Raw genomic sequence first — 19,627 nt, forward strand, 5'->3', positions numbered from 1 at the left:
ACTGTTGGCTTCGTCGATTTGCGGGTTTTGTTTAGTGCACAATCCTTATCCGAATGTCCCAATGACATGCACGTTGTGCACTTTGGCGGGAGCCATTCGTACTCAACGTCAACTTTGCAAGGTGTCTCCCCTCCTTCTTCATCAGGTGCCATGATAATAATATGGTTATGCAACTTTTGTGTGGCATCAATCATCACGCATACACGAGCAAAGTCCAGTCTCATGCATGCTCTTGTAATCGCGTCGGGATAAAGGGGCTTCCCCACACCACTCGCTATAGTACTCAATCCTTCTGTCGTCCAAAATTCCATCGGAAGGTGTCGTAATTTAATCCAGACGGGCACTTGTGTATGCTTCAACTTTCTCATGGCCATCCCCGGTTCCCACTTTTGAAGTACTATCGGCTGTCCTTGGAACAACCATAGGCCACCCTCAATTATCTCCTCCATATCAAAAACTATTTTAAACTGAAAAAAGAAGAATCCGTTTGTGGTCTCTATTACCTCCCGTAGTGCTGGCCAGACCGAATGTGCAAACTCCTTAAGGTGATGATAATATGGCCGTTTGCCCAAGAAATAGCCAACTGCAGTAGATTTCCAACGTTTAGACCCATTACGTACCGCATCTAAAGAAGGTCGAACGACAACCTCTCCGTTTTGCATTGTTGGGGCAATGAATGATAAGGTTTTCCGGGTCGAATGATTAACTGCATGCGCTATTTTGTCGTCAATGATTGGTTCCGGGTATGCATGCAACGGGATATTTCCAACATACAATCCCGTTTGAACAGGAGCATCATGCATAGCTTGTTTTCTTTCCACTGAATTGCTGACATCAGCCCTATTTTTGCATGTGTCAGTGCTGATGTCAGCCCTAGCTTTCCCTGTGTCAGCGATGATGTCAGCCCTAGATTTGATAGTGTAATCGCTGACATCAGCCCTAGATGCGCCTGTGTCATTGCTGACATCAGCATCAATGTAATCGCTGATGTCAGCCCTAGGAGCAGCGATGATGTCAGCCGTAGGAGCAGCGATGATGTCAGCCCTAGCAGCAGCGATGATGTCAGCCCTACTAGGGCTGATGTCAGCAGTATGCTCCAAGCAAGCCTCCATGTCACTAACATACCCCGCCACATCAGCTCCACCGTTGTCCACCAAGGCGTCCATGTCAGCAACATTGTGCACGTCATCCTTCGTCGGAATTCCAACGGTCGCCGGCGAGATCTGGTTCGCGTTTCTGCTGTGGAAAGCTGCCGGCGAGATCTGGTTCGCATTTCTCGAAGCCGCCGGCGAGCTCTGGTTTGCGTTGTTGCTGTGCAAAGTCGCCGGCGGAGAAGATGTAATTATTCTCCCACGCATAGCCGGTCGACGCTGGAACATCGCTGCCATTCCAGTCCCTAGTATCGTCGTCGCCGGTGTTGTACGTCTCCTGCATGCCTGTCTCAACTCGCGAGCAAACGGGTTGTCGTCAACATTCAAGCTTTCCGCCGGCAACCGCGACTTCTCAATCCCAAATCGAGCCTCCCATCGTCGTTTCAATTCCTTCAGAGCATCCATAGCCTGTGAGTCGCCATGGTCGATTACTTTGTGCGCGAGAGTGAGGAACTCGTCCAAGTTGAAGTCGCGTGGAAACGAAGACCGATTTCCGCCATTGTTGACGGCGCGAGACCTCAGTTCCAGATTCGGCTCTTCCCTGCCCATTTCTTCACCATTTCTCATCACCAATCAAGGACTGTTCCTCTTCCTCCCCTCCATCTCCGGCCACCGGACGGCTGTCGGCGTCCTCTCCAGCGTAAACATCGCCGGCCGGCACTTCTCCTCCATCGCCGGTCGGAGTTTGCATGGGGAAGACACTAGTGTGTGTTTTTGGTGGTGTAGTAGTGTGTGTAGTAGAGAGAGAATTTTTAGTGAGAGAATTTTTGCATTTTTGCACTTGTGTTTGTGTAGTAAATTTGCTAAGCGTAATAATAACCACAAGTTGAATGCTCCAAATTTAGTTGTTTTACACGGTTTTATTAAAGCAAGTTTGTTTCCTTTAATACAAACTTGTAGTTATTATTACGCTTAGCAAATTTACTGCACAAACGCTTGGGTCTAGACCTACATATGGGTCAAGTTTCGTCGAATTTTGAGATCATTCAAAATTTAGCTGTTTTGCACGAATTTATTTAAGCAAATTTGTTTTTTCTCTTTTATACAAACTTGTAGCTATTGTTAAGCTTAGCAAATTCACCACACAAATTCTTGGGTCTAGACCAACGTTTGGCTCAAGTTTTCGTCGAATTCTGAGAACATTCAAAATTTAGCTATTTTGCACGGGTTTAATAAACCAAATTTGTTTTTTCTCTTTTATACAAACTTGTACTTATTATTACGATTAGCAAATTTCCCACACAAATTCTTGGGTCTAGACCAACGTGTGGGTCAAGTTTCGTCGAATTCTAAGAACGTTCAAAATTTAGTTGTTTTGCACTGTGTTATTAAAGTAAGTTTGTTTTCCTTTTATATTAACTTATAGTTATTATTAAGCTTAGCAAATTTACCACACAAATTTTTGGATCTAGATCTACGTTTGGTTCAAGTTTCGTCGAATTCTGAGAACGCTCAAGATTTTAGCTGTTTTACACAGTTTTATTACAGCAAGTTTGTTTCCCTTTTATACAAACTTGTAGTTATTGTTACGCTTAGCAAATTTATCATACAAATTCTTGGGTCTAGACCAACGTCGTGGTCAAATTTCGTCAAATTCTGAGAACATTCAAAATTTAGTTGTTTTCACAGTTTTATCAAAGCAAATTTATTTTTTCTCTTTTATACAAACTTGTAGTTATTATTACGCTTAGCAAATTCACCACACAAATTCTTGGGTCCAGACCAATGTTTGGGTCAAGTTTCGTCGAATTCTGAGAACGTTCAATATTTAGCTGTTTTGCACGGTTTTAATAAAGTAAAATGGTTTTTTCTCTTTTATACAAACTTGTAGTTATTATTAAGCTAAGCAAATTCACCACACAAATTCTTGGGTCTAAACCTACGTTTGGGTCAAGTTTCATGGAATTCTAAGAACGTTCACAATTTCGATGTTCTGCACGGTTTTATTAAAGCAAGTTTGTTTACCTTTAATACTAACTGGTAGTTATTATTATGCTTAGCAAATTTACTACACAAATTTTTGGGTCTAGACCTACGTTTGGGTCAAGTTTCGTGAAATTCTGAGAACGTTCAAATTTAGATGTTTTTCACGGTTTTGTTAAAGCAAGTTTGTTTCCCTCTAATACTAACTCATAGTTATTATTACACTTAGCAAATTACCGCAAAAATACCTGGGTGTAGACCTACCTTTGGTTCAAGTTTAATCAAATTGTTAGAACGCTTAGCAAATTTAAAGCACAAATGCTTGTGTCTAGACCGATGTTTGGGTCAAGCTTCGTCGGATTCTGAGAACGTTTAAAATTTAGCTGTTTTGCTCGGTTTTACTCAAGCAAATTTGTTTTTTTTCTTTTAAACTAACTTGTAGTTATTACTACGCTTTGGAAATTTACCACACAAATTCTTGGGTGTAGACCAACGTTTGGGTCAAGTTTCGTGCAATTTTGAGAAGATTCAAAATTTAGCTGTTTTGCACGGTTTTATTAAAGCAGGTTTGTTTTTCTTTTATATTAATTTGTAGTTATTATTACGCTTAGCAAATTTACCACACAAATTTTTTAGTCTCGACCTATGTTTGGGTCAAATTTAGTGGAATTCTTATAACGTTCAAAATTTAGATGTTTCGCACGGTTTCATTAAAGCAAGTTTGTTTTTCTTTAATACTAACTCGTAGTTATTATTACACTTAGCTAAATTTTGAACGTTCTCAGAATTCGACGAAACTTTAGCTGTTTTGCACGGTTTATTAAAACAAATTTGTGTTTTCTCTTTTACACTAACTTATAGTTATTATTACGATTAGCAAATTTACCATACAAATTCTTGGGTGTAGACCAACGTTTGGTTCAAAATGTCGTGGAATTCTGAGAACATTAAAAATTTAGCTGTTTGGCATTGTTTTATTAAAGCAAGTTTGTTTCCCTTTTATACTAATTTGTAGTTATTATTACACTTATCAAATTTACCACACAAATGCTTGGGTCTAGACCAACGTTTAGGTTATGTTTCGTCGAATTCTGAGAACCTACAAAATTTAGCTGTTTTGCACGGTTTTATTAAAACAAGTTTGTTTCCCTTTTAAAAATCTTGTAGTTATTATTATCCTTAGAAAATTTACCACACAAATTCTTGGGTCTAGACCTACGTTTGGGTCAAGTTTCGTCGAATTCTAACAACGCTCAAAATTTTAGCTATTTTACACAGTTCTATTACAGCAAGTTTGTTTCCCTTTAATACGAACTCGTAGTTATTATTAGCTTAGCAAATTTACCAGACAAATGCCTGGGACTAGACCTACGTTTGGGTCAAGTTTCGTGGAATTCTGAGAACGTTCAAAATTTAGCTGTTTTGCATGGTTTTATTAAATTATATTTGTTTTTACTCTTTTATACTAACTTGTAGTTATTATGACGCTTACCAAATTCACCACACAAATTCTTGGGTCTAGCCAACGTTTGGGGCAAGTTTCGTCGAATTCTAAGAATGTTCAAAATTTAGCTATTTTGCACGGTTTATGAAAGCAAGTTTATTTTTTCTCTTTTCTACAAACTTGTAGTTATTATTACGCTTAGCAAAATCACCACACAAATTCTAGGGTCTGGACCAAAGTTTGGGTCAAGTTTCGTCGAATTATGATAACGCTCAAAATTTTAGCTGTTTTACACAATTTTATTACAGCAAGTTTGTTTCGGTTTAAAACTAACTTGTAGTTATTATTACGCTTAGCAAATTTACCCCACAAATACTTGGGTCTAGACCTACGTTTGGGTCAAGTTTCGTCGAATTCTAAGAACGTTCAAAATTTAGCTGTTCTGCACGGTTTTATAAAAGCAAATTTGTTTTTTCTCTTTTATACAAACTTGTAGTTTATATAACGCTTAGCAAATTTAACACACAAATTCTTGGGTCTAGACGAACGGTTGGGTCAAGTTTCGTCGAATTTTGAGAACGTTCAAAATTTAGCTGTTTTGCACGGTTTTATTAAAGCAAGTTTGTTTTCCTTTTATATTAACTGGTAGTTATTATTGCGCTTAGCAAATTTGCCACACAAATTTTTGGGTCTAGACCTACGTTTGGGTCAAGTTTTGTAGAATTCTGAAAACATTCAAAATTTAGATGTTTTGCGCGGTTTCATTAAAGCAAGTTTGTTTCCCTTTAATACTAACTTGTAGTTATTATTATGCTTAGCAAATTTACCGCACATATGCTTGGGTCTAGACCTACGTTTAGGTCAAGTTTCGTTGAATTCTGAGAACGCTCAAAATATAGTTGTTTTATACTGATTTATTAAAGCAAGTTTGTTTCCCTTTAATACTAACTTGTAGTTATTATTATGCTTAGGAAATTTACCGCGCAAATACTTGGGTCTAGACCTACGTATGGGTCAAGTTTCGTCGAATTTTGAGAACGTTCAAAATTTACCTGTTTTGCACGTTTTTATTAAAGCAAATTTGTTTCTTCTCTTTTATAAAAACCTGTAGTTATTATTGTGCTCAACAATTTCACCACACAAATTCTTTGGTCTTGACCAACGTGTGGGTCAAGTTTCGTCGAATTCTAAGAATGCTCAAAATTTTAGTTGTTTTACACAGTTTTAATACAGCAAGTTTGTTTCCCTTTAATACTAACTTGTAGTTATTATTACGCTTAACCAAATATACCGCACAAATGCTAGGGTCTAGACCTACGTTTGGATCAAGTTTCGTCGAATTCTGAATAAGTTCAAAATTTAGCTATTTTGCACGGTTTTATTAAAGCAAATTTGTTTTTTTTCTTTTATACAAACTTGTAGTTATTATTATGCTTAGCAAATTCTCCACACAAATTCTTGGGACTACACCTGCGTTTGGGATAAGTTTCATTGAATTCTGAAAACATTCAAAATTTAGATGTTTTGCACGGTTTTATTAAAGCAACTTTGTTTCCCTTTAATATTAACTCGTAGTTATTATTACACTTAGCAAATTTACTTCAAAAATGCCTGGGTTTAGACACTACGTTTGGTTCAAGTTTCATCGAAATTCTGAGAATATTCAAGATTTTAGTTGTTTTACACAGTTTTATTACAGCAAGTTTGTTTCCCTTTAATACTAACTTGTGGTCATTATTACGCTTAGAAAATTTACCGCACAAATGCTTTGGTCGCGAGGTTATGCGGCAGAAGCACCATATCATATGGTACGCATAGCCGATAGGTTCATGAAAATTTAACCTATTATCTAGTGCTTTAAACCATTGTTAAATGGTAACCCACGGTAATGGGTACCCCTCCAATTAAGGGGTTACGGAGGGTGGTTAATTCATGGTGATTAATTAATTTAGCGCAAATAAGTTGCCAAATAAATTGTATATTGGATTCAAGCCCAGGTCTAGCTAAAACTAAACCTAAAGTATTACACACAAATCCTTAACGGAATTGGAGAATATGATACCACTATTGCAAGGTATCCTAAATTGTTGTACCAAAATTGCAAGTTTCTTGTTTTGTGCCCTCCCTTGCCCTTGCTGCATGACTTAATGGCCACGTGGCCTTGCCATTAGAAATCTAATGACTGTACAAAAAATGCAAACAAAGCCTTTTTTTGGTACCATTTCAAGCTATTTCAAAAAACATAATACCAATATTGCAAAGTATACTAAATTATAATACCAAAAATGAAATTTTCTTTGGTAATAAGTATGGAGATGTTTTTAATGTAATAGTTAAATATTGTCTCAAAATATTGAAAAAGAAAAAAAGAAAAGAAAACCTACAAATCCATCCCCTCAAATATATAATTATAACAAATCCATCCCCTCAATTATATTCCTACAGAGTTCTAGCCTTCTAGGTAGCATGTCTATTTGGGAGTACCTTTTGCTGGTGCAAATACTTAATTCCAACAGACCTTGCTTCTCTTTTATTCACGAGCCATTTTATATGAAGAACGTATTATGCAAGCATATATATTTTCACTTCTGTCCAAAAGCCATCTTGTCTTCAATGAAGCCAGAGTCTTGTTTTCTAAACATAAAACATATCATGCTAATTCGGTAATTTGTAGGATAACCATTTTCTTGGGAAGTAATAATTGGATAAATTATCAAAAGATGGTTAAGAGATGGAGAATCAATGGAAGGAAATGCCTCTTGAAAACTTTAACTAAATCTAGTGATGCATTTCATTTGACCTACGATGTTTACGGAGGAGGCATTTTCTTGATCACCAGCAAAGTAAATTTTGGATTTTATATGATCTATTCAGATCCATGTGAAGAAAATTTTGTGATGCAAATAGTTGAAAAGTTGTATATGCACTCATTGTGTTCTCTTTCTTTCTTCATATTACCCTTCTAAAATGAGTAAAGACTATTAAGGAGTAGAAAGAACATACATGGAATATGGATTGCCTTCTACATTTTGTGCATGCTCGCTTTTATGGTTTGCTGATAGAAACATATCTTTGTCATTCTTCCCTTTACCAATTCCTCTTCATCTTTGGTGGTCATAGGCTGTTAATTTCTTTGTAGAAAATGATAGATTGGAATAGGTAACACAAACTTTTCGTAGTACTTTTACTTGTTCTTAGGATTATATGTACATACTTTTGTCATTTCTTGCGGTGTTACTTTTGTTTTGCTTTTAAGAAGATATTGCAGTTGAAGGCTTTATTCTTGTCACTGTATCCACATAACAAACAGGTCTACTGGTCCAAAATGCCTCCAGGGTCCGCGAAGGGTTCGTGATGTTTTTCGGCTTGCAAAAGAAAATGTACCTGCAAACGTTTTCATTTATGAGGTTGATACAATTTCTACCGCTAGATTTGATGCTCAAACTGGAGCTGATCAAGAGGTTTAGCAGATTCTAATAGAACTCTTGAATCAGGTATGTTGAGATATAGATGAAGATGAAAAATAATAACAATGTATGAAGATAAAAATTTTCTTTTCCCTCAAATTCCAATTTACGTTATCAAATTGATTGAGTGGTAGCAAACATTTCTCTCGAGTTAAGACTTTGTACTATCAATAGAATGCAGTTGTATCTTTAGTGTGGATAACCGATCCAACATTAAGAAATAGATCTCGTCTTAATTGTATTCTTAATCCACATTTGGTAAGCCTTGCTTACTTTCCTAATGGTAGGGTCACTCTGATATTTTGAATTGATATGATTTAAAACTTGAAATTTGCCTTCAAAATTCAGGCTTCGCTTTCAGCATCATAAGCAGTTGTTAGAAAAGGATTATTAAAAACGTAATCAGATGAAGCCTATGTGCTTTTAGAAAATAACTAATTGCATCTCCATTTTCTTTGTGAATCATACTTTGCGTGTGGGTATATACTTGTAGTGGTGACTTCATGATTTAATTGCTTGAGTAAAGTTTGACTTGACCTATTCTATGATTTAGTCTAAAGTATGACGATCATCATAACAAAGCATAACAAAACTCAAAGGTCTTGTTTAAAAGTCTCTCACTTTTCTTTTGTTTGTCTGTTGTGTGGTGTGTGTGTTTCATATTTTTTTTTAGTTCTATGATGGCCTTCTAACTTATCTTTTTTAAACATCACATTGGTGGTTTGTCGTTTACATGCAGACATGTTGCCATATCTATGCATTTGACAGTTGGTTTGTATTTGAATGTTCTACTACTAAATAGGTGAGCAAGCTTGTGGATATGTATAAGGGAAGTTCAGAGGAATGGTTGCAGAAGGTGATAGAGCTTGAGGGAATCATCAAGGCTTTAGAAGTAAACCCTGTTTCTGATTTATTTATTCAAAGTTGCCCAATGACACACAATACATTAATTCCTCTTATGAACATGCAGTGGTTTAGGTTGAGGAATTGCAAACTTATCCATTTGTCTTCATGCATGGTAGCTACGAAGGAAATGTGTATGAGGTGGCAACGAGGAGGATTACTACAGCTGTGATGGAGGTTGGGGCTTTGAAAACAATGAACAGATGATGATTAAAAAAAGTAAAAAGTCTTTGCAAAGTCACAATGGTGGTAAAAAGTTTTCTTGGCTTCCTCTTTTCATTTTATTCATTAGACATGTTTCCTTTTATGTGCATGTATTGTTGTCTTGAAATCTTGATATTCAAAGGTACTTTTCTTTAGATCTAGCAAGTTGTTCTTTTGAAAAATATACTTGGATGGTTTTTTAGTGGTTTTCCAATTGATTTACTACTGTGGTTGTTTCTTATCCTTTTTTGTTTATATGCACTTCAGTGTATTCTCATTCAAGTAAACAATATATCTTGCTCTTTATGGTATATCAAGCTTTGTGAGACATATTTGATTGTCGGAATGTCAATATGTTTGTTTAGCATTTTGGGGGTAGACTCTTGGTTCAATTAAAATAACATGGAAGTACTCATCCAATTTTCATTTGAAGGACCCAACAAACTATTTCAAATGTAAAGAATTCCACGTTTTTAAGTTTTCATTTGTCTTCTGTTATATTATCAAACTACTTTTTTTTCGAGTTTATCAAGAATGATAGTTGGTAATTTGATGAATAAATCTGAGTTAGGAAGCATAAGATTGAGACATGAATGTGCACTTGCGTTATGTGATTGTTGCTCTGAGTAAATGTGGAGTAGTTGAGGCCTAATATCATGCATTTTGAATTACTTTGAAATAGAGTTGGAATGTCTCTGCTTCCACTCAATCATAGGAGTTCTTGTGAAATCATATTTGTTTGCCAAAACGTCGCCCAATTGATCCTTATAAGCTTAACATGGGACATGCATCATTTTGAAAAATTCAAAGGCCCTTCCCCTTAGAAATCTCTTTTACCATGAAAAAAAAAAAAAGAAGAAAGAATAGCAAGAAAAAGGAAGACTACATCTACTCCGCTGGTTTAGGTCACTTAGTAACTGGATAACTTCACCACAAATGTTGTTATCACATAAAACGGTGACTAAAGCCTCGTATGCAAAGCACTTTAGGTAAAACGTTTTTTGGTTGAGTAATCGGGTGCCTTCACCACAAATGTTGTCATTCGCGTCAAAAAACCGAAATACGACGTTTTTTGGTTGAGTAACCGGGTGTCTTCACCATAAGTGTTGTCATTCGCGTCAAAAGACCGAAATACGGCCTAAAGAACGTAAGTCACAGGCAAAAACAAAGAAAAAAAGAAAGGAAATAAAAGCCGTGACAACAAAAGGGGAAGAAAAAAAGGAAAAAAAATCATTGGTGGCCAAAGAAAAGAAAGAACAACAAAAGTCGTCCCAACTTAGGCAGAAATAAGGAGATAAAGGGTATTGTGTCGAAGTGACAAGTATGGTGACATTTAGAAACCTATGATTTTGTGGAAGCTTGATTGTTCTACTCTCTACTTGGCGAGACAAAGTGTTGTGATGTGATTGGCCTCTTACCCTCATTATGAAAAGTTAGCGTTTGCATAACGTATTACGGCATTTGTGTTTTGAGATTATCTGTATATAGGTTATAGGTTACATTTGTTGTTACGGAATACTAGCACAATGTTGAGAACATGTTTTTTGCAGTGTCGGACTTTTGCTTGAGGACAAAAATTGTTTAAGTTTAGGGAGTTTGATAAGCTTAGCTAATAATAGTATTTCGTTGTGTGGGAGGCAATAACTTCAAAAAAAATTGCAACGGTAAAAAAATGGACTCTCAATTTTCTCTCAATTCTCTTTCACACACCCGCACACCTTCGATTTCACACACTAAACCCCAAGTCCAAAATATTCCGGCCGGCAGCCATGGGAACGACGGCGATGAGGCGGCCGACGACGAGGGGGTTGACGATGATGGTTTCTGGCAAGAGACAGTCCGGCGTGGGCAAGTTTTCGGCCAAATACATGATAAAACTGCAAATCCTCCATTGATGGAGGTTCGGATCGAGGAGATTAATGGCGATTCTGATACTCTCCTATGCTGGCATGGTGATAAGGATGGCAAGGGAATCATTTTCGGCGGAAAAGCAGTTGATTTAGGCCCTGGTTCGTCACTTTCAGAATTAGGGTTTTGCGCCGCCCACGAAGATGAAACGACGCCCGTGGAAGCCGAAAAGTCGGCTGAGGAAGACGAAGCGACGGCTACTGTTATGGAGGCTGTGGCTATGCCAGACGACAACCGTACGAATGGCGAGGGTGAAGGAGTAATACCCATCGAAAAAGATCCAATCTTGGACGTGGAAGACGAAGACCTAGTGCGACACCCTAATCTAGGGTTTGACGGCGCAAATCTGAACGAAAACCATGGAGAACGGCTGAAATCCTCTTTCAATATGGTTGAATTCCTTCGTCTTGCACACAAGGTAATTGATAAAACCGACCATGAATCAACGGCAGCCCTTGAGAAACTTCGAATAAAATGGGAAATGCGATTTGACAAGGTTGCGATGCTGCGTTGTTTTTCGCCAGAGAGGATGATGCCGAGGACAACAGATCCTGCTCGTGCGAGGCGCCAGGCCTACCGGAGTCTTCTGCCTGCGAGCATGATGGGGAAGACGACGGAAAACGATGGGGCCGATGGACTGACGATGGCGGAAACTTCGCAACCGGCGAAGTTAGTTGCTGGAAACCTCCTCCGGCGATCTGAGACGGTGCAAACGTGTTTTCCGACTGAACCGCCGGCGAGAGACGTGGACAGTGAGGTGGCGATCGGATCTGGGGATGTGGACGATGACGTGGAGCCCAACTCAGCGGCTGACTTGGCGCAAAGATTGGATGTAACTTTTGATGACATCAGCCTCGCTAGGGCTGATGGCAGCAATGATAGAGATGACATTAGGGCTTATGTGAGCAGTGATGCTGCTGCTGATGTCATCAATGATGTAGGAAAAAATCAACTTCTTGACAACATAATGGCAGAGAATGTGGAGTGTAACATGGCGAAGGAAAAATCATTTGTTGCTCCAGTACAAACGGGATTGTACGTGGGTAATATTCCGTTGAATGCATATCCCGAACCAATTATTGACGATAAAATTGCGCATGCATTTAACCACTCATCGCGGAAGACCCTCAAGTTCATTGCTCCAACACTACAAAATGGAGAGGTGATTGTGAGACCGACGTTAGACACTATCAGAAATGGGTCTAAGCGCTGGAAAACTACCGCGGTCGGATAATTTGGCTATATTATTATAGTTGTCTTTTATTTTATGGATTATTCCTCTTAGATGACCCTATTATTAGCACAGGGTAAAGAAAACCTCTCAAAGCTACATGAAATATACAATTTGGCTAAGAGATGTTTGGTGGTGGCATTCATAATAAGGATGGAAAAATTGATTGTGCTGAAGACTCTTTCGCGAGGCGAGGCAAGCATTTTTTATTGTATCAGGACAATTGCAGGTTGAAACATATGCGTGTGCGCTCAGTCGTGTGTATACCTTCAGGCCAACATATCGAGTATTTCCTACGTGTATGAAAGAGTGGTATTCAAGTACCCATCTCTCATCCTATACCATTAACATTCTAAATTATAATGTACTTTGTCTTTACAGATGGATGGATTTGACCAGTCAGTTAATATGAAGGTTATCATTGCAACTAACCGAGCAGACACTTTGGTCCCTACCCTCTAAATCTCGAAGATCATTTACTATTTGACGTTTGCTGGTTCTTAAAGTAAACGGCATTTTTATTAAACTATCCTCATATCTCACTCACAAAAAGAAGTCTCAACCATACCTTTAAAAGAGGAGAAACTGCAACGAAAGAGGCTAAGAAGAAAGGGACAATCCTCCTTGGTGAAGGAGAAAAGAGTTCATGCAACCATGGGAAGAAAGTCTTTCTACATCAAGATTGACATAGATGCTTGAACTTCTCTATCACCGTAAACTGTAGTTTCTTTGTGTTCTTATAGTTGATAGAAAATGGGCCTTGTTTGCAGGTTTGCACTGCTAAAATGAATTTAAGTGATGAGTTAGATTTGGAGGACTATGTGTCTCGACCATATAAAATCCGTGCAGCTGAGGTCAGCGATTCTACTCACTTTTTCCAGATTCATACAGCGAGAAATCTATTTACTTATTTACAATTTATATGCTAGAGACCTCTTCTCTGATATCTGCTAGATCTCCCATATTTGAAGCGATCTTATTGTTCATTGTCAAAATCAGGTTTTATTAAAGAATAATACATTTGGTGAATCTCAACAGTCATTCAATATAGTTTCTGAGGTGAAGTCTGCCCATGGGGCTGAGCAACCTGATGAAGTTCTACATTCACATACTAATACTAACTGAGTTCAACTTTATTAGGCTTCCAATTTGACCTCTTATTATTAGTAGTCTTGTCATTTTATGTTGTTATTTATTATCATAGGGGTGAAGGTTTGCACAAGATTGGGTAACCAAAACAAAAAATAGATTACTGGAGATTTGTTCCTTAAAATGCCTCCTTAGATACCTTGTGTTTAATAAAGGAAATCTACTTTAAGTAATAGTACAAATGGTTTCTATCTTCCAGGTGATACCATTATTTTATTTTTTTTTTTTTTTCGGTAATGGTAAATTTCATTAATAAAAATATGGTACAGTACAACAATTAATTGGGTAGTCCCTCGACAGGCCAAGGGATACGCCATAGTCTATAAAGAGCACATGTACTAATCGAACTGGAAAGATTAAGGCTCAAAATCCTCTGCCTAACATCGTCAATAATATGAGAAGCCAATACATTAGGCAGGTGTTCACTTTGCCATGTGCGAACACATGTTGTACTATACCATTACTTTATTAATGAAATTTACCTTTACCCAAAAAGGTGTTCACTTTGCTGGAACCGTCTGGAGTTTCTTTCTCACCACAAGTGGTAAACCAATGATCCAAGTAACGCTCGGTATGCTGCATTGATGATATGCTTCCCTCTCCATTTTTTTACTGCCCATTCCACATCCATTGCCCATGTGCGATTGGGCCAATCGAATCGAATTATTTCCCGTATGGCTATAAGGCATCTTCTGCTATATCGGCATCGGAAGAATAAATGATTATGTGTCTCGGTTGTTTCTTCATCACAAAGAATACACCCTCCAATGTGTGTGAGCCAGGGTTTGTCTGTCGTTGGTAGTTTTTCCTGAATAGCCATCCATAGGATAAAACAATGTCGTGGGATCTTTAACGAACCCGAAAGTAGTAGAAGTCCAACCTACTTTCGGTCCGGGCGGGCAGATAAGTCTGTATAGGGCTTGGGCTGTGGGTCTGCCATCCGGGAAACGCCAAAGGATTCTATCATCTCCATCATGGATATAAATAATCTGAAGGCATTCCAAATCCGTTATGAGGGGCCAGTGCCATTGGCCCTCATCAATAACCGTATTGAGCTTGGTAGATTCATCAAGCCCAAGTAAACTCGGTCCTCGTGGAAATCGAGAAATCAGGGGACCAAGGGGATGCCATGGATCCTTCCAAAGATAGAAGGTCCTCCATCTCCAATACGACACTCCACCATTGGTTTGATAAGGCTGCGTAGACGAAGCAGCTTTCTCCAACCCCACGATCCACCCTTCTCGTCAACAGTCCAAATGGAATTATTTTGTAGTCGTCCGAGCTGCAGCCACTCAACCCAGATAGACGTTCGGTCACATCTAATGACATCACACAACTTCTTAGTCATTAGTGCTTGGTTAAGTGCATCAATATCTTTTATTCCTAGGCCTCCTTCCCCAATCGGTTTGCAAACATCCTTCCACGCAACTTTGGCATAACCCGTCATTGAGGTGCCTTTCCATAGGAACCTTCGAAGGCGTTTCTCAACTACCTTAATGATCGCCTTTGGTAATATGAATGCAGAAGCCCAATAAATGCTCAATGCTGAAAGTACAGATTTAATGATTTGTACCCGCCCAGCATATGATAACGACATATCCTCCCATCCCGCAATACGTGCATCAATTTTGGACAGAAGTGGCTGACAGTCTGATATAGTCAATCTAGATGAGATTAAAGGAAGGCCTAAATACCTCATCGGGAGATGTCCCTCCTGAAATCCCAAGAGCGATAGCAACTGATCTTTCCTTTTATGTGCAGACCGGGATATAATAATGTGACTCTTTTGGATATTCAACCGAAGGCCCGACCATTCAGCAAATCGGTCGAGTCCCACCTTAAGGACTCTAACCGAGTCCAAATCAGCTCTACAAAATAGTAGGAGATCATCCGCAAATCCCAATTGGAATACTCTTGCTAGCTCACACTTCCAGTGATATGTGAATTGCATATCCTGCTCAATTAATTGCAGATAACCAATATGCAGAACTTCCATAACAAGCACAAACAGGAATGGGGATAAGGGATCTCCCTGACGAAGACCTCTCGCTCCATCAAAGAACCCATGTGGATTTCCATTAAGACCAACCAAAAAAGAGGTCGTCGAGATGCATTCCTCAATCCACCTTGTGAAGGTTGGTGGAAACCCAAATAGTTGCAAAGTCGCCACAAGGAAGTCCCATTCAACCGTGTCATAGGCCTTCCTAATGTCCACTTTAAGAGCGCATCTAGGGGGAAGTCGCGTCTGATTATATCCCGTGAACAGTTCCTGAGCAAGCAGAATGTTGTCTCCAATGCTTCGTCCCGGGATAAACGCTGCCTGACTCGGATTGATTAACTTGTCCAGCACCACACTCAATCGTTGGACAAGTAATTTAGCAATGATCTTATATAAAACATTGCAGCATGATATAGGTCTAAAATCACCAATAGTCATAGGATTATGTACCTTTGGGATTAAAGCCAATAATGTAGAGTTAACTTGCTTAAGAAGTTTCCCCGTGGTGAAGAAATTCAATACCGCCCTTGTAACCTCAGTCCCCACCATTGGCTAGGCTGCTTTAAAGAATCCAGATGAGTATCCGTCAGGGCCCGGAGCCTTGTCCTCAGAAATGTCGAACACGGCATTCTTCACATCTTCCGGTGTAAAAGGTAAACATAAATGGCGTGCCTCCTCATTGGTAATAATATGCCTCGCCCAAGGTCTGAGATAGGTAATATCCACCAATGTTTGACGTCTGTTGCCTCCTAAGTGGTTTTGATAATAGGATACAAACTCATGTATAACCTCCTCCGGTTCTGTGTGAGTGGTTCCATTTTCATCATTGATCTGCAAGATCCTCCTCCCCGCCCTTCTTTGAGCGATCTTGCGGAAGAAAACCCTGGAACATTGATCACCCCCCTTCATCCACTGCATCTTAGCTCTTTGCTGTAGCATAATTTGCTCTGTCTTGACCGCTTTAGCATACACAAAACGACAGCAGTGTTCAAGGTAGAGGAATAGTTCATTTTGTCTGTCCGAGCTCACTAAGTTTTGCGCCTGCTCGAGAAATCCCTTCGCCAATTGGACGTTATGGGACAAATCCCCTTTATTCCTCCTCTGTTGTCTGAAGACCGGTTTCAGGGCCTTAAGTTTACGTGTCACCACATACATAAGCACGCCAATAACCTCATGTTGCCAAAGATTCTGGACACTGGGGATAAAATTAGGCGATAGGGTTAGGTAATTATCGAACCGAAACATACCTCCATTATTATGATGTTGTGAATCCCCAAATAAGACCAACGGTGAGTGGTCCGAAGTACGGGGTGTAAGACTATGATATGATGAAATAGGAAACCGTGCAAGCCAGCGATCATTGATGAGTATCCTATCCAATCGTTTCCATAGGCTCCTCGAAGACATGCTGCAATTGTGCCAAGTATACCATTCACCTTGCATAGGCATTGGCAACAATCCAGCTTCCTGAATACAATTGTTGAAATCTTCCATAGCAATCCTTATATCTCCCGAGATACCACACACCTCATTAATATCGCGGACTGCATTGAAATCCCCTCCCACCAGCCATGGAACGTCCGTGCACTGTGGGGCAAGGGTTTGTAGAGAATTCCATAAGGCCCGTCGACCAATCACTTCAGAAGCACCATAAGCAACAGTAATGATAACAATTTCATTGTCAGCCCTATTCGTGACACGACAATGTATGTATTGTTCACGCAAATCAAGAATATGGACATCAATAGCATTATCATCCCATGCTAGCCATATACGGTTTCCCACATTTGCATAGTCAACAAACCATTTCCATTGAGGTAGCAGAAAAGATTGAATATGCATCACATTAGTAATACGAACACGAGTTTCAAGAAAGCCCAAGAAGAGTAACCTGTATTCCGAGACGAGATCCTTTAATGCGAGCTGATGGTCTCGTTTATTCAGCCCACGTACATTCCAGACGGCAATATTCAGCATGGGTCATATCCAATGGGGCTGCTTGTATTAGGACCCCCAGATTGCTCATCTGTATCGTCAATAAGATGTAGAGCTTCAAACGCATTATAAATGACCACTTCCTTACCCCGATTATCCTGTCTAGTAGTATTACTTTCAGTATGGGTATCACCATCCTTCATTCCATTAACCACCTCACGGTCCTGACGCGGCTTCTGTATCCTAACGGGTTCGGTTGTGGCCCGGGCGGTGAAAGGTTTTGGTACATACACAGCCACCGGTGGTTTTGTTGTTTTCTTGGGTTTAGTAAGTGGACATTCCTTAGTCGAGTGCCCCAATGTCATACAATCCAAGCATTTTGGTGGGAGCCATTCGTATTCGACATCCACTTTGCATGGTGTCTCCCCGCCATCTTCATCTGGAGTCATGATGATGACATGATTTGGTAAATTCTGTGAGACGTCCACCATCACGCATACTTCGAGCGAAGCCAGTCTCGTGCATGCTCTGGTTATCGCATCCGGATAAAGTGGCTTTCCCACTCCACTCGCAACAGTACTCAATCCATCTGTTGTCCAAAATTCCATCGGAAGGTGCCTCAGCTTGATCCAAACGGGCGCTTGTGTATGTTTCAGTTTTCTCATGGCCATCTCTGGTTCCCATTTCTGGAGAACTATTAGTTGTCCTTGATAGCCACGGTCCCCCCTCGATCACCTCCTCCATGTCAATTACTGATTTGAATTGAAAGAAAAAGAAACCATTAGCTGTAGCACTGACCTCACGAAGTGCCGCCCACACCGAATGAGCATATTCTTTTAAGTGGTGGGTAGTATGGTCGCTTCCCAAGAAAATATCCAACTGCCGTTGATTTCCATCATTTTGATCCATCACGAATGATGTCCAAAGATGGCCGAACCACAACCTCTCCATTTTGCCTCATCGATTCGACATATGAAAGTGTTTTTCGGGATGAGTTATTGAACGCACGTGCAATTTTATCATCACCAAAACAATCATCCAACGTTGTTTGAAGAGGAATATTCCCAACAAAAATGCCCGTATGTGAATTAGCAACCTTATCGTTTCGAAAATTGTTGGAAGTGTAGGAATCCGTTACTGTAGCAGTTACTGTAGTAACCGTTACTGTAGCAGCCGGCACTGTAGCAGCCAGTACTGTAGCAGCCGGCAATGTAGCTGTAGTCGGTACTGTAGCTGTTACTGTAGTCGGCACTGTAGCAGCCGGAAAAAATTATGTACTCTCTCCCACAGCCGGTTCTTCGTCTGCAGGTGTGTCCATCGCCGGCTGATCGTGTACAGTAGCTGGCCGAATAAATTTCGGCGCCTTCTCAACAGCACGAACGCAGCGAATAGCCCTCGGGAACTGATCAGCCGCCGATTTCAAGTTTCTGATTGCCATCGACTGTTGCTTCGTCCTAAGACGTTGTCGGAAGGTCTGTCTGAAGTCGCGGGCAAGAGGATTCGAATCGACAGAAATATCAGTCGCCGGCAGCCTAGTCTGTTCGACTTCCAACCGCGACGGTTCGCATCCAAATCGCGCCACCCATCTCCGTTTGAGTTCCACTAGCGCTTCCATGGATTGAGCGTCTCCTTTGTCGATCACCTTGTTCGCTAAGTGAAGAAACTTGGGATTGCCTCTTTTTTTTTTTTTTTTTTTTTTGGAAATGTAAGATTCATTAAACAAAATTGGGAAAAGAGTACAAAGTACAACAATCAAATGGGGGTACCCCCAATAGACCAAGGGATACGCCACAGTCTATAGAGTGCACATGTACTAATAGAACTGGGAAGATTACTACTAATTATCCTCTGTCTAACGTCTTCTATGATGCAAGTAGCTAATACAGCTTCCGGCCGATGGGTGTGCTCGAACCGCCTCAAATTCCTCTCTCGCCATATATGGTATATGCATGCACCAAGTAATGCTCGATAAGCAACATTAACAATATGCTTCCCCCTCCACTTCCTCGATGCCCATTCCACGTCTCTTGTCCACTCACGATTGGGCCAAGCAAATCCGATATGATGTCGTATAGCTGCAAGGCATCCTCTGCTAAATCGACATCGGAAGAACATGTGAGTATGTGTCTCCTCTGCCTGCACCCTCGTCACAGAGGATACAGCTCCCTAGATGCGTCATCCATGGTTTATCCGTTGTCGGTAACTTCTCCTGAATTGCTAACCAAAGAATGAAGTTATGACGGGGAATCTTCAAAGAACCCGAAAGTAGTGAAGACCATCCTACTTTCGGTCCAGGTGGACAGAAAAATCTAT

At 39.9% G+C, this 19,627-nt stretch overlaps 1 pseudogene; it reads left to right on the top strand.

Moving 5' to 3' along the window:
- Positions 1-7,660: 7,660 nt before the first annotated feature.
- On the top strand, positions 7,661-13,356 carry LOC110011423 (annotated as a pseudogene).
- The last annotated feature ends 6,271 nt before the right edge of the window (positions 13,357-19,627 follow it).

This window comes from Sesamum indicum, unplaced genomic scaffold (assembly GCF_000512975.1).
Source record: "Sesamum indicum cultivar Zhongzhi No. 13 unplaced genomic scaffold, S_indicum_v1.0 scaffold00240, whole genome shotgun sequence".
In the NCBI taxonomy this organism is placed as follows: Eukaryota; Viridiplantae; Streptophyta; class Magnoliopsida; order Lamiales; family Pedaliaceae; genus Sesamum; species Sesamum indicum.